Source organism: Mus musculus, chromosome 1 (genome assembly GCF_000001635.26).
Source record: "Mus musculus strain C57BL/6J chromosome 1, GRCm38.p6 C57BL/6J".
Classification (NCBI taxonomy): Eukaryota; Metazoa; Chordata; class Mammalia; order Rodentia; family Muridae; genus Mus; species Mus musculus.
This window is the reverse complement of record NC_000067.6, coordinates 107,121,110-107,141,043: the sequence shown is the minus strand read 5'-3', so window position 1 is coordinate 107,141,043 and position 19,934 is coordinate 107,121,110. Positions and strand designations below refer to the sequence as shown.

Genomic DNA, 19,934 nt, shown 5'->3' with positions numbered 1-19,934 from the left:
CAGACCATATGAAGCTGATCTCTAGAGAACCTCTGACCTTAATACTAGACCAAATCTATCATTTCCTTAAAATATAAATTCTCCCAATCCATGTCAATTGATGTGATGTTGCCAGTATAAAATAACATTTTTGAAGAGATGGATGATTACAACCAAGTTGGAGTATAGCTTAGAATTTATAAATAAAGTGGGGCTTTTGAAGACTTCATTGGGAAAAGGTTGAATATACAGTAATTCTAGGTGGAATTCTGTATTTCTTTAAAGAAGCTTTTGGTATCACATGAGAAATATTAAAATGCAAACAAACAAATAGCTTCAAATAGCTGCCTTCTGAGGGTTGAAGATGGCAGTTCACAGAACAAAGTGGCTTATACATGTTATTATCATCTCAGCAATATTCAAGTTTCCTTTTCTAATGCTTCTGTTACCAAGCTACTTTTTAAACTATAATTTGTTGGTGACCACACCTGCCTAGCCAGAAGATGTTCCAAGATGACTAAGCACAGCTTACAACTTAGCTCCTCTCTCTTAAGTTGATAAATGCATCTGATTATAGTTCGCACACCACATGCATGACTTTGAGTAATGTGAAAACCCTATTCCAGAAAGTATTTATGATCCATCTCCAGTTTATGCTCTCTCACACCTTAACCTCTAACTGAACTGACTACAAGTCTCTTTGAGATAAGCAACATTACTGACGTTAACATCACCTCCCTCTTTCTAGTAGCAAACTGACATCCTTCAAGGCAAGAACTGTCCTGGATCCATTCTATGGATTGCATTCTATGCTACAAGTGCTTAAATATATATAGAGAGAATGTAATTAAGCTAGATCTATAGAATCTGGTTATCTATATAAGCAGAAAAATTCATTTGGACCTATAAATATGAAACATCCTGATTCACCATTGGAAGAATTGTCATCCTGTAGGGGAAAATTGTTAAAATTCCTGGATCCTACACAGCATACTCCCACGAAGTGAAACTAATACAACTAGCTGGGACTGAAATGTTTGAATATTGAGTACCTGTTAGTGAAATATATTCCAGATCCACTGTAGAATGACTGAATTTATCTAAGATTAGATTTCTCTAGACTTTTATGAAATGAGACACATGGGTCCTATAGGGTATAGGCAGATATTTTGCCTCAAAGAAAAAGATAATAACATTATCCACTTGCCCAGTGCTTAGCTGTGTGTCCTGTCAAAAACAAATCAAAGATGAGACAAAACACCTGAGTGTACTTACCTGCCATACAAGAGACTGAACCAGTCAAAAATCACTTACTTGTTGACTCGTGGTGTTATTTGCATAAAGTAAACACACACACACACACACACACACACACACACACACGTCATTTTCTAAAGATTAATAATTTGGTGGCAATATTAGTAGTTGGTAGCATTAGGAAGTGCTGCCAGAATGGAGGAATTGGCTATATAGTATTGAGGGATATTTCCTGTGCTCATTCTATTTTCTGGCCATCATTAGGTGAACAGCTTTCTTCTGTCATGACATTTCAGGCTTGCCACAAGCAATGGACCAGAAACCTTAATGAGCCTTTTCTTCTCAGTGGTATTCATCAAATACTTCATCTCAGTGATAGAAGCCTGAGTAACAAATAGGAAGAAAATGCCAAGGTTTCTGATATGAGGGATACAAGAGAAGGTATATGGACACTGATTAAATGTGAGTAACCTGAACATGGACCGTAGCTGTTAGAATTGTAAAATGTTTCTGCTTTTGACCTCTCTAGGCTTCTTTGTCTCACTTGAATAATGGAATTGCAACAAAGGGTTCCAGTTTCGTTTTGCTCGTTTAGCTTCAGTGTCCCTCTAATTCTTTGATTTGTACAAATTGCTTTCCTGTAGTAACTACTGCCATCCTATGAAGGGAGGTCTACATTTTGAGCCACCTTTGTGTGATTAACTGGAACCTGAAAAGGGGTCTTTGGTTAACTGTCCACACATGTAAAGTGTATGTAATAAATTATTCTTCACCAGTGAAATGAGTCAATTCAAGCCAGATTGGAGTTTTTCAAGACAGGTTTTTTGGGATGCCATTTCACTGGTCTAAAGGAATGAAGCCAGTGAAGTCACTATGGGGAAGAGACAATTGCAGAGAGAAAAAGAGAGAAAGCTTGCATACACAGGGAAAGAAAAAATGCAGAGCATGGAGAAAGAGGAAGGGGATCAAAATGTCTGGATTATACAGGGAGGAGCTTCTTGGGGAGGGTCATAACACTAATGAGACCTCATGAAACTGAAAAACTTCAGTAAGGCGAAAATCAAATCACTGCCTACAGAATGGGAAACAATTTTTATCAACTCCACATCCAACAGAAGCCTAATACGTAATATATATAAAGAACTGAATAAACTAGCTATCAACAAAACAAAAAATACAATAAAAATGGCACACAGGCTCTTTTTCATGATGCCTCCTAGGCGCTCGGCTATGTCCAGATGAAGCTGAATATCTCTTTCCCTGGCACTGGCTGTCAGAAGCTCATTGAAGTGGATGACCAACACAAGCTTCGCACATTCTATGAGAAGTGCATGGCCACAGAAGTTGCTGCTGATGCTCTTGGTGAGGATTAGAAGGGTTATGTGGCTGGATCAGCCAGCGGTGGGAATGAAAGGCAAGTTTTCCCATGAAGCAAGGCATTTTGACCCATAGCAGAGTAAACCTGTTGTTGAGTAAGAGGCATTCCTGTTATAGACCAAGGAGAACTGGAGACAGAAAGTTCAAGTCTGTTTGAGGATGCATTGTGGACGGTAATCTCAGTGTTCTCAATTTGTTATTGTAAAGAAAGGAAAGAAGCATATTCCAGGACTGACAGATACTACTGTGCCTCATCCATTGGGACCTAAAAGAGCTAGTAGAATGTGAAAGCTTTTTAATCTCTCCAAAGATGACGTCTGCCAGTATGTTGTCAGGAAGCCCTAAAACAAAGATTGTAAGAAGCCCAGGACCATGTTACTCCACGTGTCCAGCAACACAAAGGCCGACCTATTGCTCTGAAGAAACAACACACTAAGACAAACAAGGAGGAGGCTGCAGAATACACTAAACTCTTGGCTCAGAGGATGAAGGAAACCAAAGAAAAGAGCCAGGAACAGATTGCCAAGAGACGTAGGCTGCCCTCGCTGAGAGATTCTACTTCTAAGTCTGAGTCCAGTCAGAAATGAGTCATTTAGAAGAACAAATAAGTAATGACCTTGAAAAAATGACACACAGATCTAAACAAAGGATTCTAAAATGGATTGAGAAATACTTTTAAAATGTTCAACATCTTTAGACATCATGGAAATGCAAATCAAAAGGACTTTGAAATTCCATCTAATACATGGCAGAATGGCTAAGATCAAAACTGCAAGTTACAGCTCATGTTGCCAAGGATGTAGAGCAGACCTCCCCTGGTAGAATGATTGCACACTTGTACAGCCATTGTAAAAAATAGTATGACAGCTTCTCAGAAATTTAGGAAACTATCTACCTTAAAACCTAACTCTAGTACTTTTGGACATATTCCTAAAAGATGCCATTCTACCAGAAGGACACTTGATAGAATATGTTCATTGCAGTTTTATTTATAATAGTCAGAAACTGGAGACAACCTAGATGGCCATTAACTAAAGAATGGATTTAGAAAATCCCATTGAATTTTCATTTTATATAGGTGCATCCTACTCAAAGTTGGCTGAGAGACCTATCCTGCTGTACATTCTTACATGGAGGAAATGCTGTCCTTTTGGCAGGTGGCCCTTCATTTCTCTCCATAAGAGTGAAGACTTAGCCTGAGGCCAGTTCAGTGAAACTTTTACTGGAATGTGATGTTGCAGAATTACATCAACCTGTTTTTCCTGATCAATGTGTTGACTTTTATAGGAAGTTTCCAGGGAGAATTCTCCATCAGAATTCACGAGAAACTAGACCAGAGACAGAAATTAACAGTAGACCAGGATTTCACTAAAAGTCTCCAACTAGGACTCCAACCATCACTGTCTTCACTCTTAGTGGAAGAATACTGGGAAGAATCCCTTATCATGATTCAAATCCTTTACCAAATACTAGACCTTCCTCCTCAGAAGGACATAATCTTTCTTTATCAGGAAGCCTAGTAGTCATCCTGGGAATTTGATAAGGGATTTGAGAGTTAAAGTGTCTTAAGTCATGTCAGGACGCACCTCTGATGTACCAGTCCACCAAGCCTGGGATGTCACTTGATTCTAATCCAACTAAGAGTAATAGTTTTGCTGTCTATGGAGAAAGAAGGTTTATACCAGAAAGGTCTCTACTCTGAAGTAAGGCATGATTGAACTATAAAGCCAAACCCCACATTACACAACAGAAGCAAGCCTGAAATTTCAAAACTTTTAGGTTCATTGATTCAAATAATTTGTTGTATGTTGTAAAACAGTGGCTCTACCAAAGCTGTGGGTGAGACTGTGTGAGAACCTATTCTGATGGACCATCTAGTGATTGCCATATCCAGGGATACATACCATAATCAGCTTCCAAACGCTGACACCATTGCATACACGAGCAAGATTTTGCTGAAAGGACCCAGATATAGCTGTCTCTTGTGAGACTATGCCGGGGCCTAGCAAACACAGAAGTGAATGCTCACAGTCAGCTATTGAATGGATCACAGGGCCCCCAATGGAGGAGCTAGAGAAAGCACCCAAGGAACTGAAGGGAACTGCAACCCTATAGGTGGAACAACAATATGAACTAACCAGTACCCCGGAGCTCTTGTCTCTAGATGCATATGTATCAAAGGATGGCCTAGTCGGCCATCACTGGAAAGAGAGGCCCATTGGACTTGCAAACTTTATATGCCCCAGTACAGGGGAACGCCAGGGCCAAAAAGGGGAAGTGGGTGGGTAGGGAAGTAGGGGGGTGGGTATGGAGGACTTTTGGGATAGCATTGGAAGTGTAAATGAGGAAAATACCTAATAAAAATAAAAATATAAATAATTCAGAATTCTGAAGATTCGAGATTTCTTCATTTACTTTGCAGTTTGATATTCTATATTAATATTTAACAAAGGGCACCTCTAAAAAGCATTTGTCTTCATATAATCTACATATTTATGTTGGTGTAATATCCAATTATAAAACACATTTGGGCAATAAGAGATAAAACTATCTGTGGGCCAGTTCTGTGAGCTTGAACAGTTTAATCACAAGTCTTTCATATTCGTGCCTTGTACACTATTTCTCCCATTCATTGCTCAATGATTGTTTAATATAAATGAATAATCCTTTGAAATTAAGTGATGGGAACCCAAGCCCAAGCCAAGCATCACAGGCAGGAAGAGTAAGCCTAGGATATGCCCCAGTCCAGCACCAGTTGGCTTGTGCAGGCAGACCTCTCCCAAGACAACCCCCAGACTGGTGCCACAAGCCTGGGCATATCATCTTTGAGTTGATGCCTGCCCAGTGACACCTGTGAAAGCTGGCAGGTCTTGGCACTCCTGAGAATACCCCAGATACACAGAAGCCTCGGGCTCAACTAAGATGAACAAACATGTGGTAGAGAAATGGAAAATAAAGAGAAGCAGAGAGATGTGGGAACAATGAAGAGAGGCAGAACTGGATGCTTGAGGTTATAACAGCTTGGTGTGAATAGCCAGTGATGCACCCTAAGGAAATGGTAAGGTTTTGGTGCATGTTACCACCATGGCTGAATCTATGGCCCTGCAGCATTGGGGGTCTGTTACCAACAAAGGCCAGGTAGATGGCCTTGGTCTGGGCTACTGCCTAGGGTCATTTTGATGCCTCAGAGCTGTGCTCTGCCCCTTTCCAGCTTCAGAAATTTGGATCTGCACCTGGTCCTGGTCCTGCTGGCAGGTGGACAGGTGAGTCAGCCTGAGAGCATGAGAATGGGAGAGCATTTCCTTCTTGTTGGCTGTAGCACTGGGAATGCTAGTTGAAACAGTGCTGAAGAGCTTTCCCTAGTGGTGTGGGTATGGGAAAGCTGGCTGGCTGACCAGGTCACTTACCACCCAGGCCCTGAATCAGGACTTTGAGTTGGCCCACCCCAACTTCTGCCCAATTGGTCAACTTCTGAAGCATGTGAAGAGTCCAGTCCTATAGATCCAAACCTCAGGACCTACATGACACAGGGCAATAACAGAATAGCTGAAAATGTCCCAATAAAAATCCAGTACTGATAATGTAGTGGAAGCCATAAGCCTTGAACCACAAAATGACTCATTGCAGTGAACATTAGCAAGTAAAAAAAATATGGACAAAGAGGTATACTATAAGACACATTATGACACACTACATTTTCCAGAGATTTTTTTCTCTCTGGTGGTTGGGGAGGTTGAAAAGTCAGAGGGTGGGTATGGAAGGACAGGAGATTAATGTAATTGTGGTGTGTGATGTGAAATTAACAAAGAATCAATAAAATTCGATAATTTTCAGGCAAATGGATGGAACTAGAAAAAAATCATCCTGAGTGAGGTAAGCCAGGCCCAGAAAGACAAACATGACACATGGTCACTCATAAATGATCATTAGCTGTTAAGTAAAGGAGAATCAGGCTACAATCCACAGCTGAGAGATGGTACCTATCAAATAGGGGGCAGGGGGAACGGTGCATGGATCTTCCTAAAAGAAAATAGAATAAATTTTGAGGATGAACTGGGCCAAGAAGGATTGAAAGAACCTAGTGGGAAATCCCCACTCATGTCCCAAGTAGGCGTGCACCCAAAGAATCACGAGAGACTGTCTTGATGCAAACACACAAGGTGGTTTAATGATGGAGCTCCTGGCCAACACGTATCTCACACAGGAGACAGAGGTCATCTACCTCGAGGCTCAAAAGTTAGGGGTTTATATAGGAAAAGAGTGGGGGTAGGGGAAGAATTTGTACAGCTACACACAAATGGGCAGTTTAAACATCAGTGAGCAGTATGTGATAGTAACTCTAAAGGGAGGGTGTTTATGTTGGTCAACAGGACATCTGGCTAAGCTCAAACCATATCAGCAGGTGGCCCATTACTCATCTGAGTTTGTCTAGAGATTGTCCTTGTGCATCTTTCTTATCTCAATGGCTATTTGTTTCCTGGGATGACTTTACAGCCTTGTTCTTTGCTCTAGGCCCAAAAAGTCCTCCTAACTAGCAAGCTGCATGAGTCATGGACCTTGAATTTTAATTTTCTTTCAGGATCAAGTAGAAATGTTGGATGGAGAGAGTGCTGGGAGAGATGACTAGATTTGGGTGCATTTAGGGGATATGTGGAGACCTGGTGCAGTGAGAAAGCCTTGGAATCTGTGAAAGTGGCCATAACAACAACTTCTAGTAATGAGGGCTATGGAGCCTAAACCAGCCATCTTCTGTAACTAGGCAAGGCTCCCAGCAGTAAGACTGGTACATCAACCCAACCACAAAACTTTGAAACTACAGTCTGTCCTGTTAGTAAGATTTTCTGGGATAGTGTTTATTAGCATTTCTTCTAGACTCTGTTCCACAGTTACCTGATAACAACCATGTATGACTGGCTCACTCTAAAATGGTCTGTTTGCCCCTGCCCCTCTCTCTCTCTCTCTCTCTCTCTCTCTCTCTCTCTCTCTTACTCTTTTATCCTCTTATTCTCTTACCCTCTCTGTCCCTTCTCTCACCATTCCTCCCCCCACTCTTTCCTCATCTGTTCCTAGCTGACCTCTCCCTCTCCCTCTACTTCTCCCTCCCTCTCTTCCCTCGCTCCCTCTCTCCCTCTCTCCCCTTCTCTCCTGACAGAAGCCATCATACAAAATGTGCTAATAACTAGCAGGTGATCTTCCTTTACATTAGATTATATCTACAATGAAGCTCTCATAGACAAGGCCCAACAGAAGTTCATTTTAGGATAGATCCCTGATATTAATATGCTTTTTCTGTTATTATTAAACATATCTAACAATCACTAGGTATTAGCCCACCCCTTTTTAAGCAGATCTCAGCAGATCTAAGATGTACTGTCTTGTAGTGATTTGTCTATACAAATAGATAAATATTAATGGTGATCCTATAGGAATTCTTAAAATTATATCATTATGTATTAACTCTTTTATAGAATGACTACTATTAGGCCCTTTTCTGATAGTCAAAACTTTAATGAGAATTCTGTCAGTTTCCCATGTGTCACCAATTAACTGCTTCTAGCTAGTAACTAGACTTTCTACTACTCAGAGACCATTCCAAGGGGTTGTAAGACAAACAAATTTCATAAGGAGGTAACTAATGATTTATTATAGGTTCTAAGAAAGAAGATAAAATATTGACTGGGTTTATCTATACAAAACTTCACTAATAACTTAGATATAGTTTTATCTTTCAATGAACCTGTAGAACTGTAACAAATGGTGACTATTTAGTCATATAATTACTCCTAATCGATATACATGTAAGCATGCTTTGTCATGAACATCTATTTCAATTTATGATTTGAATTTTATGTGTTAATTTGTGATTAGCTTTTTACCATGTGATCGTGTATTCTAAAAAGAAATATAAGTGTGAAAAACAAAGAGAGTGCTCAAGGGAAATGAGCGGAGGAGAATTTTTTTAGACAGACACGTTTTAGACAGAAGTGAACTCAAGAATTTAGAAATACAGGTATAGCCTTGGGAGAAAGCACATTGAGAATAAGAGCATTATTGTGACATCAGAGCAGGAAGATAAAGCAAGATTAGAAGGAGAATACAGAGTAGAATAACTTAGAAACTATATGGTTACATAAAAAACTGAGAGCAATATGCAGAATGCAAAGGAAAAGAGGAAAAAAGAAGCTGCAAAGGGAGGAGAAAGAGCAGTCAGGCTTCTTACCATGGGACAGAACAGACCTTTTCTTAATTACAAGGCAGGCTTACACTCATTAAAGGAAGACAGCGTTCTTCTTATAAACTAGGTTTTAAGTCATTTAGCATTAAAAGAGTTGAAACTTTTTCTTTCTCTATGCAATAAAGATTGGAGCTCATTTTTCATCCAGAATCAATGAGTTCCTTCTGCACTGGTGCTTGGAATTTTGCTCCATATGCACATTTAAGTATGGATGTGTGTGTGTGTCTTTGTGTGTGTGTGTGTGTGTGTGTGTGTGTCTGTGTGTAATGGTGAGAATGCACACAAGATGTACCCAATAGGTTTGAATGGACGTATAAATGTGCATTCATTAATATGTATATGAATTTATGTGTTTATGCATATTTGCTTATGTAAAAGTACTTCCTTCTGCAAGTGTTACTCTTTTCTCCTGATGCAATAGAAGTTTATTGCTCCAAACTTTCCCCTAGTCGGACAAATAAGAGGCATCTGGAAAAATGGGAATAACTTTTAGCAATTTATCTTTTACTTAATCGCCTGCTGTTTTAGGATAAGGTGTAAAGTGCCAGAGACTGCTATTTCAAGTCTCAGAGGAACACAGAGGAAGGTCAGCTACATTAGCAAAGTAGCTTAGACCTAGGTAAGTAAACTTTTTACTATTATATAGCAACCCTAAATATCTCATAAGACAAAGTCTTACCCTCTGCTGACCCTCTGCCCCCTCCACTGACTCAAGAAGAACCAACAAGAAAGAAGATCCCCAGCACTCTCCTGCTCCACTCCTCCCTCAACTCCCTTCCACAATCAATCAATCAATCAATCAATCAATAAACTAACTAATAAACTCTAAATAAACTCTATTCCATACTATATCCATTGTATGGCTTGTAACTTGGGGGAAAGGATGCATCAGCATGGACCTAGAGAGGCACCCACTTCAACCTCATCACACCTCATTCTACCTATTTTCTTTCTTTTCTATAAGATATAGCAACCCTAAATATCTAATAAGACATATTGGTTCCATGTGACTCGAATTTAGAAACTCACGTGTTCACATCTCCTGCTGCCACATGGACTTTGCAGCCATCAGATGACTCACTAGACCTATCCACCAAAACACCGACAAATTGCTAAGATCCTCACCGGTCAGTGTAAAAGTCCCTTGGTCCCAAAGGAGGTTTGTTGAGCTCCCAGGCACCCTGTGGTGCCCTTGAGGACAGAGGCATTCACAGTCATGACTAGCCTTTTTTCTGAACCTCTGTTCTGGGCTACCCCCTCCCTCCCTCTTGCTCTCCTGGAAGTAGTTCTCTCTCACTGCTAAAAAAAAATCCTAAGATTAGGCAAACCATTCTCCCTTAGGCTCTTAGCCCCACAACTGGCCCAGAGCTAAGTCCCCAGTTCACCATGTGACAACCTAGCAATTTGGCTGCCTTTGCTAACACATTTGTCTTCTGGACACTGGAACCAATAAATCTCTAGCTTCTCTTCTACTCTCACCCAGAGGGAAGGTCTTCACAGCCATGCCTCCCAGTCTAATTCTCAGGCTAAAGTTGGCCCCAGTATTCACAAACCAATAACTCAACCTGGCCAATAAAAGTTGCTTTTACAACTTGCTAGTGAGCCAGCTATCCCAAGGCTTTTTCTCTCCCCCCTAGTTTTCTTTGTTTCTTTGCTCTTCTCTATCTGGGTTCCCTGCCCCCTTGACACTGCTGCCATGTTCCTGAGGCCATTCACCCTGCTCCCTCCCCTGCCCACTCAACTGCCACACAGTGCTCCATTGGCAAGGGCTTGTTCTCTCTCTCTCTCTCTCTCTCTCTCTCTCTCTCTCTCTCCCTCTCCCTCTCCCCCTCCCCCTCCCCCTCCCCCTCTCTCTCTCTCTCTCTCTCTCTCTCTCCCTCTCCCTCTCCCTCTCCCTCTCCCTCCCATGTACAGCCTTGAGCACACTGGCACTCCTGCCTAAGCAGAGTTGCTAGGAGAGATAGAACACTGCTTCAGGCATTACTCACTGTCCAAAAACACTTGCCAATATTCTGCTCTACTGAGTCACAGATGAGCTCCTGCAGTCACTGCCCACTGCCAAGCCAAGCCCCATGCCCCTCACAGAGAACTGTTCAGATTTATCTATGTTTGTTTTTGCCATACTTCTGTTGTTCCATTCTAAGATACATAGCCACATTTCCACAGTGCCCTCTAAGATATAACATGGGACTCTTAGCACCATCTAAACTAGGGTCAATAGTGTGACTGTCTACCATCTTTGTTGTGGGCAGATAAGGTTTTGCTATGCTATTGCTTCAGCCACATCTTAAACAAGGGTAGTCACATGGCTGTGCTGTAGCTTCAATGCCATCTTTGTTATGGGCAGTCCCTAGTTCACTGCCTTTAGGAGTACAGCCTAAATTGCTAAAGTCTCTTAGCAATTAAGGTTTTTGTTCTTTCCTGCCTTGGTAAATAATGATTTCTAAACAGTAAAAAGTTAAAGATCACTGCCTTAAAAATATGTTTTTGCTACTATGTGTCATTGAGTCACAGTGTGCACTCTTTATTTCCTAGATACATTCTAGAACAAGTAATTAAACAAATACAGGTTGTCTAACTTAGATATGCTTCATGGATACTGACTCAGTCTTGTCAGAAATCTGCTAAATGTAATGTTAAATATTTGGGTTTGTTGTCCCCAATCCTGACAGTTTACTCTCCAAGGTCTCAAAAAAAAGATTTCGGCACAGTGACAAGGTTCTACCTGGATTATGGTATGATAACTACTGAGAAACACTGTTTCATTGACTTGCTACTGCCAGAGCTTGACCTACACTGTGGAGTAAACAGGATACCCAGAGAGTTAAATGTCTCATATTTCCTAAGTCAAGGTGAGTCATTTCTTTTCCAAGTGCCTACTCCATAGGAAAAAGCTTTTCATCTTTTGGGACTGATGCCAAGACTGACTCTGTCCAAGTCACAATGGAGACCACAGGGACCTGAGAACTGTTAAGATAGGGGACTATAGACCAACCTCTGTCATTTTAATTAATACATGACTCCCAGATTGTAATTTATCCTTTCCAGATTTCTGACTACATTGACAGTTAAGCTAACTGTAGCTTGACAGCCAGAAAACAGATCTAGCTGCTTACCCCAAGGTAATCCACCACTATATTAGCTTATTAACCGATTTTTAACTAGCTAAGTGTAGCAGATCTCTTATCAAAAAGACAGACAGGTTTGCCTTGCTTACAGGCTACATGAAAAAGGATACAGGAGTTCAGTTGGAACCTTTCACAGATGTTACCTTCTGTTATCTAAACTCAGTTTTCAGTGAATAAATGGTTCATATTTCTTCACCTTCCTATGTCATTGTCCTAACATTAACCAACAGAGTTCTTATAAATTAGCCTAACCCTAATAAAACATTCCAATATATGATTCAACTTTTATACTCACAAGTTCTAACTTTAAGCTTCCTTTAGTTGCCTTTTAATTATGAGCATAAAGTGTTTCTCATGCAAAATCTCTACCCAATTCATTCTATGATGCTACAATTACTCTGATAACTAAACCACATAAAGATCCAACAAAGATAGAGAACTTCAGACCAATTTCCCTTTTGAATATCAATGCAAAAATACTCAAAAAAAATCTTAGCAAACTGAATCCAAGAACACACCAAAATGATCATCCATTATGACCAAGTAGGCTTCATTCCAGGGATGCAAGGATGGTTTAATATACAGAAATCCATCAACGTGTCCACTATATAAACAAATTCAAAGACAAAAACCACATGATCATCTCGTTAGAGGCTGAGAAAGCATTTGACAAAATTCAATTTCCATTCATGATAAAAGTCTTGGAAAGATCAGGAATTAAAGGCCTATATCTAAACATAATAAAATCAATCTACAGCAAACCAGTAGCCAACATCAAAGTGAATGTAGAGAAGCTGGAAGCAAAACACCAAAGTCAGGGACTAGACAAGGCTAAATCTATACTAGAGTTATCTTAGTTACAAATATAGGTTTCCTATGGTTATCTTTTCACTATAGACAAGGTTTTTCTCATGCTAAAATATATGATCAACTAGCATATTTACAAGGTCTTCAAATTTTTGTGTTCCCTTTAATTGTCTTCTAAATGTAATATATCAGGTCTCCTAGACAGAAGGAAAAATCCCTTCTTGCACCTTCTGTTCAACAAAAGGTTTTTTGTCTTCTCTAAGCTCATCTTAAACACTGTTCATGTTGTTAACAAATTAATCTCTTTTGTACACTTTTAAGCTACCAGAAACCCACTCATTTCTACCTCAGGAACCAGAGAGTAGACAGCCCAGAGTCCCAAGATAGAGCCGTATATAACTGAAAAAAAAATCATTGAAATGATAACTAACAATAGTCAGCATAGATTGGTGCCTAGTCCAACAGTCATCAGAGAGGCTTCCTTCAAGAACTGATTTGAGCAGATGCAGAGATCCACAGCTGACTCCATTTTTTGAAACATCACCACTGAGAGCCCCAAATCAAACCTCTCTTCTTCCTCTGAAGACCATAGTGTTGGTAAGAAGAACTGGAGCTCCATCTGGTGGCAAGCAAAGGAAATTCAAGCAAGCAAGTCTGGACAACAGCTTTGTCTTCCTCACCTTTGTTCCAAACTTTAAGCTTAATAGAAGTCAAAAAAGTTGACCTTATTAGAGCTTCTTACACTTTCTGGTGGCTATCTCTATTCTCCCCATGAGGCCTCAGTGTACAACAATCTCTCCAAACTCCCATGGTACATGTGAGGCATCTGCTATCACATCACATCTCTTTGTGTTGCTAGGATTTTCCAACTTCCAGGAATGATCTCTGCATCCAAGTATATGACACCCTTTCAATTTTCATTATAAATGTGATTAAAATGGTCAATCATGAATAGAACATGAAAGTGTACATATCAAGCTAACACTCATAAGCAAAGGCCTGATGAGCTGTCAATAGAGGGCAAACTGAGCTTTAGAACAACCCCTAGTCTGCCAGGCCTGAGAGGTTTGTGGCACAGGCGCCGGCGGGAGCCTTCTTGGCTCCGGGACTCCGCGGAGGGCAGGCTGCACGGGTGACCCTGTGGAATACAGAGTGCCAGCCGTTTCTGGGACGGGCGAGAGTCGCAGAGCTTCTGGGCGGCGCCATCTTCAGCTCCAGACAACCAGCCACCTTCCCGGCAAGAGCCACAGAGCTTCTGAGGCAGCGCCATCCTCAGCTCCAGACGGCCGGCCTCCTTCCGGACAAGAGCCACAGAGCTTCTCAGGTGGCGACATCTTCGACTCCAGACAACTGTCCACCTTCCTGGCCAAAGCAACATAGCTTCTGGGAAAGATCCTGTTTTGGGCCTTCACCTTCAGCCAGGAGGAGGCCCAAACACCAGATAACTGTACACCTTCCCTGAAAGAGGAGAGCTTGCCTACAGAGACTGCTCTGACCACTGAAACTCAGAGAGGAGAGCTTGTCTCCCACGCCTGCTGATAGAGGGTAACAAAATCAACAGAGGAACAATCTCTTAACAAAGACAACTATAACAACTAACTCCAGAGATTGCCAGATGGCGAAAGGTAAACGTAAGAATCCTACTAACAGAAGCCAGGACCACTCACCATCATCAGAACCCAGAACGCCCACTTCGCCCAATCCAGGACACCCTAACACACCTGAAAAGGTAGACCTGGATTTAAAAGCATATCTCATGATGATGGTAGAGGACATAAAGAAGGAATTCAATAACTCACTTAAAGAAATACAGGAGAACACTGCTAAAGAGTTACAAGTCCTTAAAGAAAAACAGGAAAACACAACCACACAGGTAGAAGTCCTTATAGAAAAACAGGAAAACACATCCAAACAGGTGATGGAAATGAACAAAACCATACTAGTCCTAAAAAGGGAAGTAGACACAATAAAGAAAACCCAAAGTGAGGCGACGCTGGAGATAGAAACCCTAGGAAAGAAATCTGGAACCATAGATGCCAGCATCAGCAACAGAATACAAGAGATGGAAGAGAGAATCTCAGGTGCAGAAGACTCCATAGAGAACATCGGCACAACAATCAAAGAAAATGGAAAATGCAAAAAGATCCTAACTCAAAACATCCAGGAAATCCAGGACACAATGAGAAGACCAAACCTACGGATAATAGGAGTGGATGAGAATGAAGATTTTCAACTCAAAGGACCAGCAAACATCTTCAACAAAATTATTGAAGAAAACTTCCCAAATCTAAAGAAAGAGATGCCCATGAACATACAAGAAGCCTACAGAACTCCAAATAGACTGGACCAGAAAAGAAATTCCTCCCGACACATAATAATCAGAACACCAAATGCACTAAATAAAGATAGAATACTAAAAGCAGTAAGGGAAAAAGGTCAAGTAACATATAAAGGCAAGCCTATCAGAATTACACCAGATTTTTCACCAGAGACTATGAAAGCCAGAAGAGCCTGGACAGATGTTATACAGACACTAAGAGAACACAAATGCCAGCCCAGGCTACTATACCCAGCCAAACTCTCAATTACCATAGATGGAGAAACCAAAGTATTCCACGACAAAACTAAATTCACCCATTATCTCTCCACAAATCCAGCCCTTCAAAGGATAATAACAGAAAAAAACCAATACAAGGACGGGAACCACGCCCTAGAAAAAACAAGAAGATAATCCCTCAACAAACCTAAAAGAAGACAGCCACAAGAACAGAATGCCAACTTTAACAACAAAAATAACAGGAAGCAACAACTACCTTTCCTTAATATCTCTTAATATCAATGGACTCAATTCACCAATAAAAAGACATAGACTAACAGACTGGCTACACAAACAGGACCCAACATTCTGCTGCTTACAGGAAACCCATCTCAGGGAAAAAGACAGACACTACCTCAGAGTGAAAGGCTGGAAAACAATTTTCCAAGCAAATGGTCTGAAGAAACAGACTGGAGTAGCCATTCTAATATCGGAAAAAATCGACTTCCAACCCAAAGTTATCAAAAAAGACAAGGAGGGACACTTCATACTCATCAAAGGTAAAATCCTCCAAGAGGAACTCTCAATTTTGAATATCTATGCACCAAATGCAAGGGCAGCCACATTCATTAAAGACACTTTAGTAAAGCTCAAAGCACACATTGCACCTCACAAAATAATAGTGGGAGACCTCAACACACCACTTTCATCAATGGACAGATCGTGGAAACAGAAACTAAACAGGGACACAGTGAAACTAACAGAAGTTATGAAACAAATGGACCTGACAGATATCTACAGAATATTTAATCCTAAAAAAAAAGGATATACCTTCTTCTCAGCACCTCACGGGACCTTCTCCAAAATTGACCATATAATTGGTCACAAAATAGGCCTCAACAGATACAAAAATATTGAAATTGTCCCATGTATCCTATCAGACCACCATGGACTAAGACTGATCTTCAATAACAACATTAAGAATGGAAAGCCAACATTCACGTGGAAACTGAACAACACTCTTCTCAATGATACCTTGGTCAAGGAAGGAATAAAGAAAGAAATTAAAGACTTTTTAGAGTTTAATGAAAATGAAGCCACAACGTACCCAAACCTTTGGGACACAATGAAAGCATTTCTAAGAGGGAAACTCATAGCTCTGAGTACCTCCATGAAGAAACGGGAGAGAGCACATACTAGCAGCTTGACAACACATCTAAAAGCTCTAGAAAAAAAGGAAGCAAAATCACCCAAGAGGAGTAGACGGCAGGAAATAATCAAACTCAGGGGTGAAATTAACCAAGTGGAAACAAGAAGAACTATTCAAAGAATTAACCAAACGAGGAGTTGGTTCTTTGAGAAAATCAACAAGATAGATAAGCCCTTAGCTAGACTCACTAGAGGGCAAAGGGACAAAATCCTAATCAACAAAATCAGAAATGAAAAGGAAGACATAACAACAGATCCTGAAGAAATCCAAAACACCATCAGATCCTTCTACAAAAGCTTATACTCAACAAAACTGGAAAACCTGGACGAAATGGACAAATTTCTGGACAGATACCAGGTACCAAAGTTGAATCAGGATCAAGTTGACCTTCTAAACAGTCCCATATCCCCTAAAGAAATAGAAGCAGTTATTAATAGTCTCCCAGCCAAAAAAAGCCCAGGACCAGATGGGTTTAGTGCAGAGTTCTATCAGACCTTCAAAGAAGATCTAATTCCAGTTCTGCACAAACTATTTCACAAGATAGAAGTAGAAGGTACTCTACCCAACTCATTTTATGAAGCCACTATTACTCTGATACCTAAACCACAGAAAGATCCAACAAAGATAGAGAACTTCAGACCAATTTCTCTTATGAATATCGATGCAAAAATCCTTAATAAAATTCTCGCTAACCGAATCCAAGAACACATTAAAGAAATCATCCATCCTGACCAAGTAGGTTTTATTCCAGGGATGCAGGGATGGTTTAATATACGAAAATCCATCAATGTAATCCATTATATAAACAAACTCAAAGACAAAAACCACATGATCATCTCGTTAGATGCAGAAAAAGCATTTGACAAGATCCAACACCCATTCATGATAAAAGTTTTGGAAAGATCAGGAATTCAAGGCCCATACCTAAACATAATAAAAGCAATCTACAGCAAACCAGTAGCCAACATCAAAGTAAATGGAGAGAAGCTGGAAGCAATCCCACTAAAATCAGGGACTAGACAAGGTTGCCCACTTTCTCCCTACCTTTTCAACATAGTACTTGAAGTATTATCCAGAGCAATTCGACAACAAAAGGAGATCAAGGGGATACAAATTGGAAAAGAGGAAGTCAAAATATCACTTTTTGCAGATGATATGATAGTATATATAAGTGACCCTAAAAATTCCACCAGAGAACTCCTAAACCTGATAAACAGCTTTGGTGAAGTAGCTGGATATAAAATTAACTCAAACAAGTCAATGGCCTTTCTCTACACAAAGAATAAACAGGCTGAGAAAGAAATTAGGGAAACAACACCCTTCTCAATAGTCACAAATAATATAAAATATCTCGGCGTGACTCTAACTAAGGAAGTAAAAGATCTGTATGATAAAACTTCAAGTCTCTGAAGAAAGAAATTAAAGAAGATCTCAGAAGATGGAAAGATCTCCCATGCTCATGGATTGGCAGGATCAACATTGTAAAAATGGCTATCTTGCCAAAAGCAATCTACAGATTCAATGCAATCCCCATCAAAATTCCAACTCAATTCTTCAACGAATTAGAAGGAGCAATTTGCAAATTCATCTGGAATAACAAAAAACCTAGGATAGCAAAAACTCTTCTCAAGGATAAAAGAACCTCTGGTGGAATCACCATGCCTGACCTGAAGCTTTACTACAGGGCAATTGTGATAAAAACTGCATGGTACTGGTATAGAGACAGACAAGTAAACCAATGGAATAGAATTGAAGACCCAGAAATGAACCCACACACCTATGGTCACTTGATCTTCGACAAGGGAGCTAAATCCATCCAGTGGAAGAAAGACAGCATTTTCAACAATTGGTGCTGGCACAACTGGTTGTTATCATGTAGAAGAATGCGAATCGATCCATACTTATCTCCTTGTACTAAGGTCAAATCTAAGTGGATCAAGGAACTTCACATAAAACCAGAGACACTGAAACTTATAGAGGAGAAAGTGGGGAAAAGCCTTGAAGATATGGGTACAGGGGAAAAATTCCTGAACAGAACAGCAATGGCTTGCTCTGTAAGATCGAGAATTGACAAATGGGACCTAATGAAACTCCAAAGTTTCTGCAAGGCAAAAGACACCGTCAATAAGACAAAAAGACCACCAACAGATTGGGAAAGGATCTTTACCTATCCTAAATCAGATAGGGGACTAATATCCAACATATATAAAGAACTCAAGAAGGTGGACTTCAGAAAATCAAATAACCCCATTAAAAAATGGGGCTCAGAACTGAACAAAGAATTCTCACCTGAGGAATACCGAATGGCAGAGAAGCACCTGAAAAAATGCTCAACATCCTTAATCATCAGGGAAATGCAAATCAAAACAACCCTGAGATTCCACCTCACACCAGTCAGAATGGCTAAGATCAAAAATTCAGGTGACAGCAGATGCTGGCGTGGATGTGGAGAAAGAGGAACACTCCTCCATTGTTGGTGGGATTGCAGGCTTGTACAACCACTATGGAAATCAGTCTGGCGGTTCCTCAGAAAACTGGATATAGTACTACCGGAGGATCCAGCAATACCTCTCCTGGGCATATATCCAGAAGATGCCCCAACTGGTAAGAAGGACACATGCTCCACTATGTTCATAGCAGCCTTATTTATAATAGCCAGAAGCTGGAAGGAACCCAGATGCCCCTCAACAGAGGAATGGATACAGAAAATGTGGTACATCTACACAATGGAGTACTACTCAGCTATTAAAAAGAATGAATTTATGAAATTCCTAGCCAAATGGATGGACCTGGAGGGCATCATCCTGAGTGAGGTAACACATTCACAAAGGAACTCACACAATATGTACTCACTGATAAGTGGATATTAGCCCAAAACCTAAGATACCCAAGATATAAGATACAATTTCCTAAACACATGAAACTCAAGAAAAATGAAGACTGAAGTGTGAACACTATGCCCCTCCTTAGAAGTGGGAACAAAACACCCTTGGAAGGAGTTACAGAGACAAAGTTTGGAGCTGAGATAAAAGGATGGACCATGTAGACACTAGCATATCCGGGGATCCATCCCATAATCAGCTTCCAAATGCTGACACCATTGCATACACTAGCAAGATTATGCTGAAAGGACCCTGATATAGATGTCTCTTGTCAGAGTATGCCTGGGCCTAGCAAACATAGAAGTGGATGCTCACAGTCAGCTATTGGATGGATCACATGGCCCCCAATGAAGGAGCTAGAGAAAGTACCAAAGAAGCTAAAGGGATCTGCAACCCTATAGGTGGAACAACATTATGAACTAACCAGTACCCCAGAGCTCTTGACTCTAGCTGCATATGCATCAAAAGATGGCCTAGTCGGCCATCACTGGAAAGAGAGGCCCATTGGACACGCAAACTTTAT

At 40.5% G+C, this 19,934-nt stretch overlaps 1 pseudogene; it reads left to right on the top strand.

Moving 5' to 3' along the window:
* On the top strand, window positions 2,434–3,235 carry Gm15388 (predicted gene 15388; annotated as a pseudogene).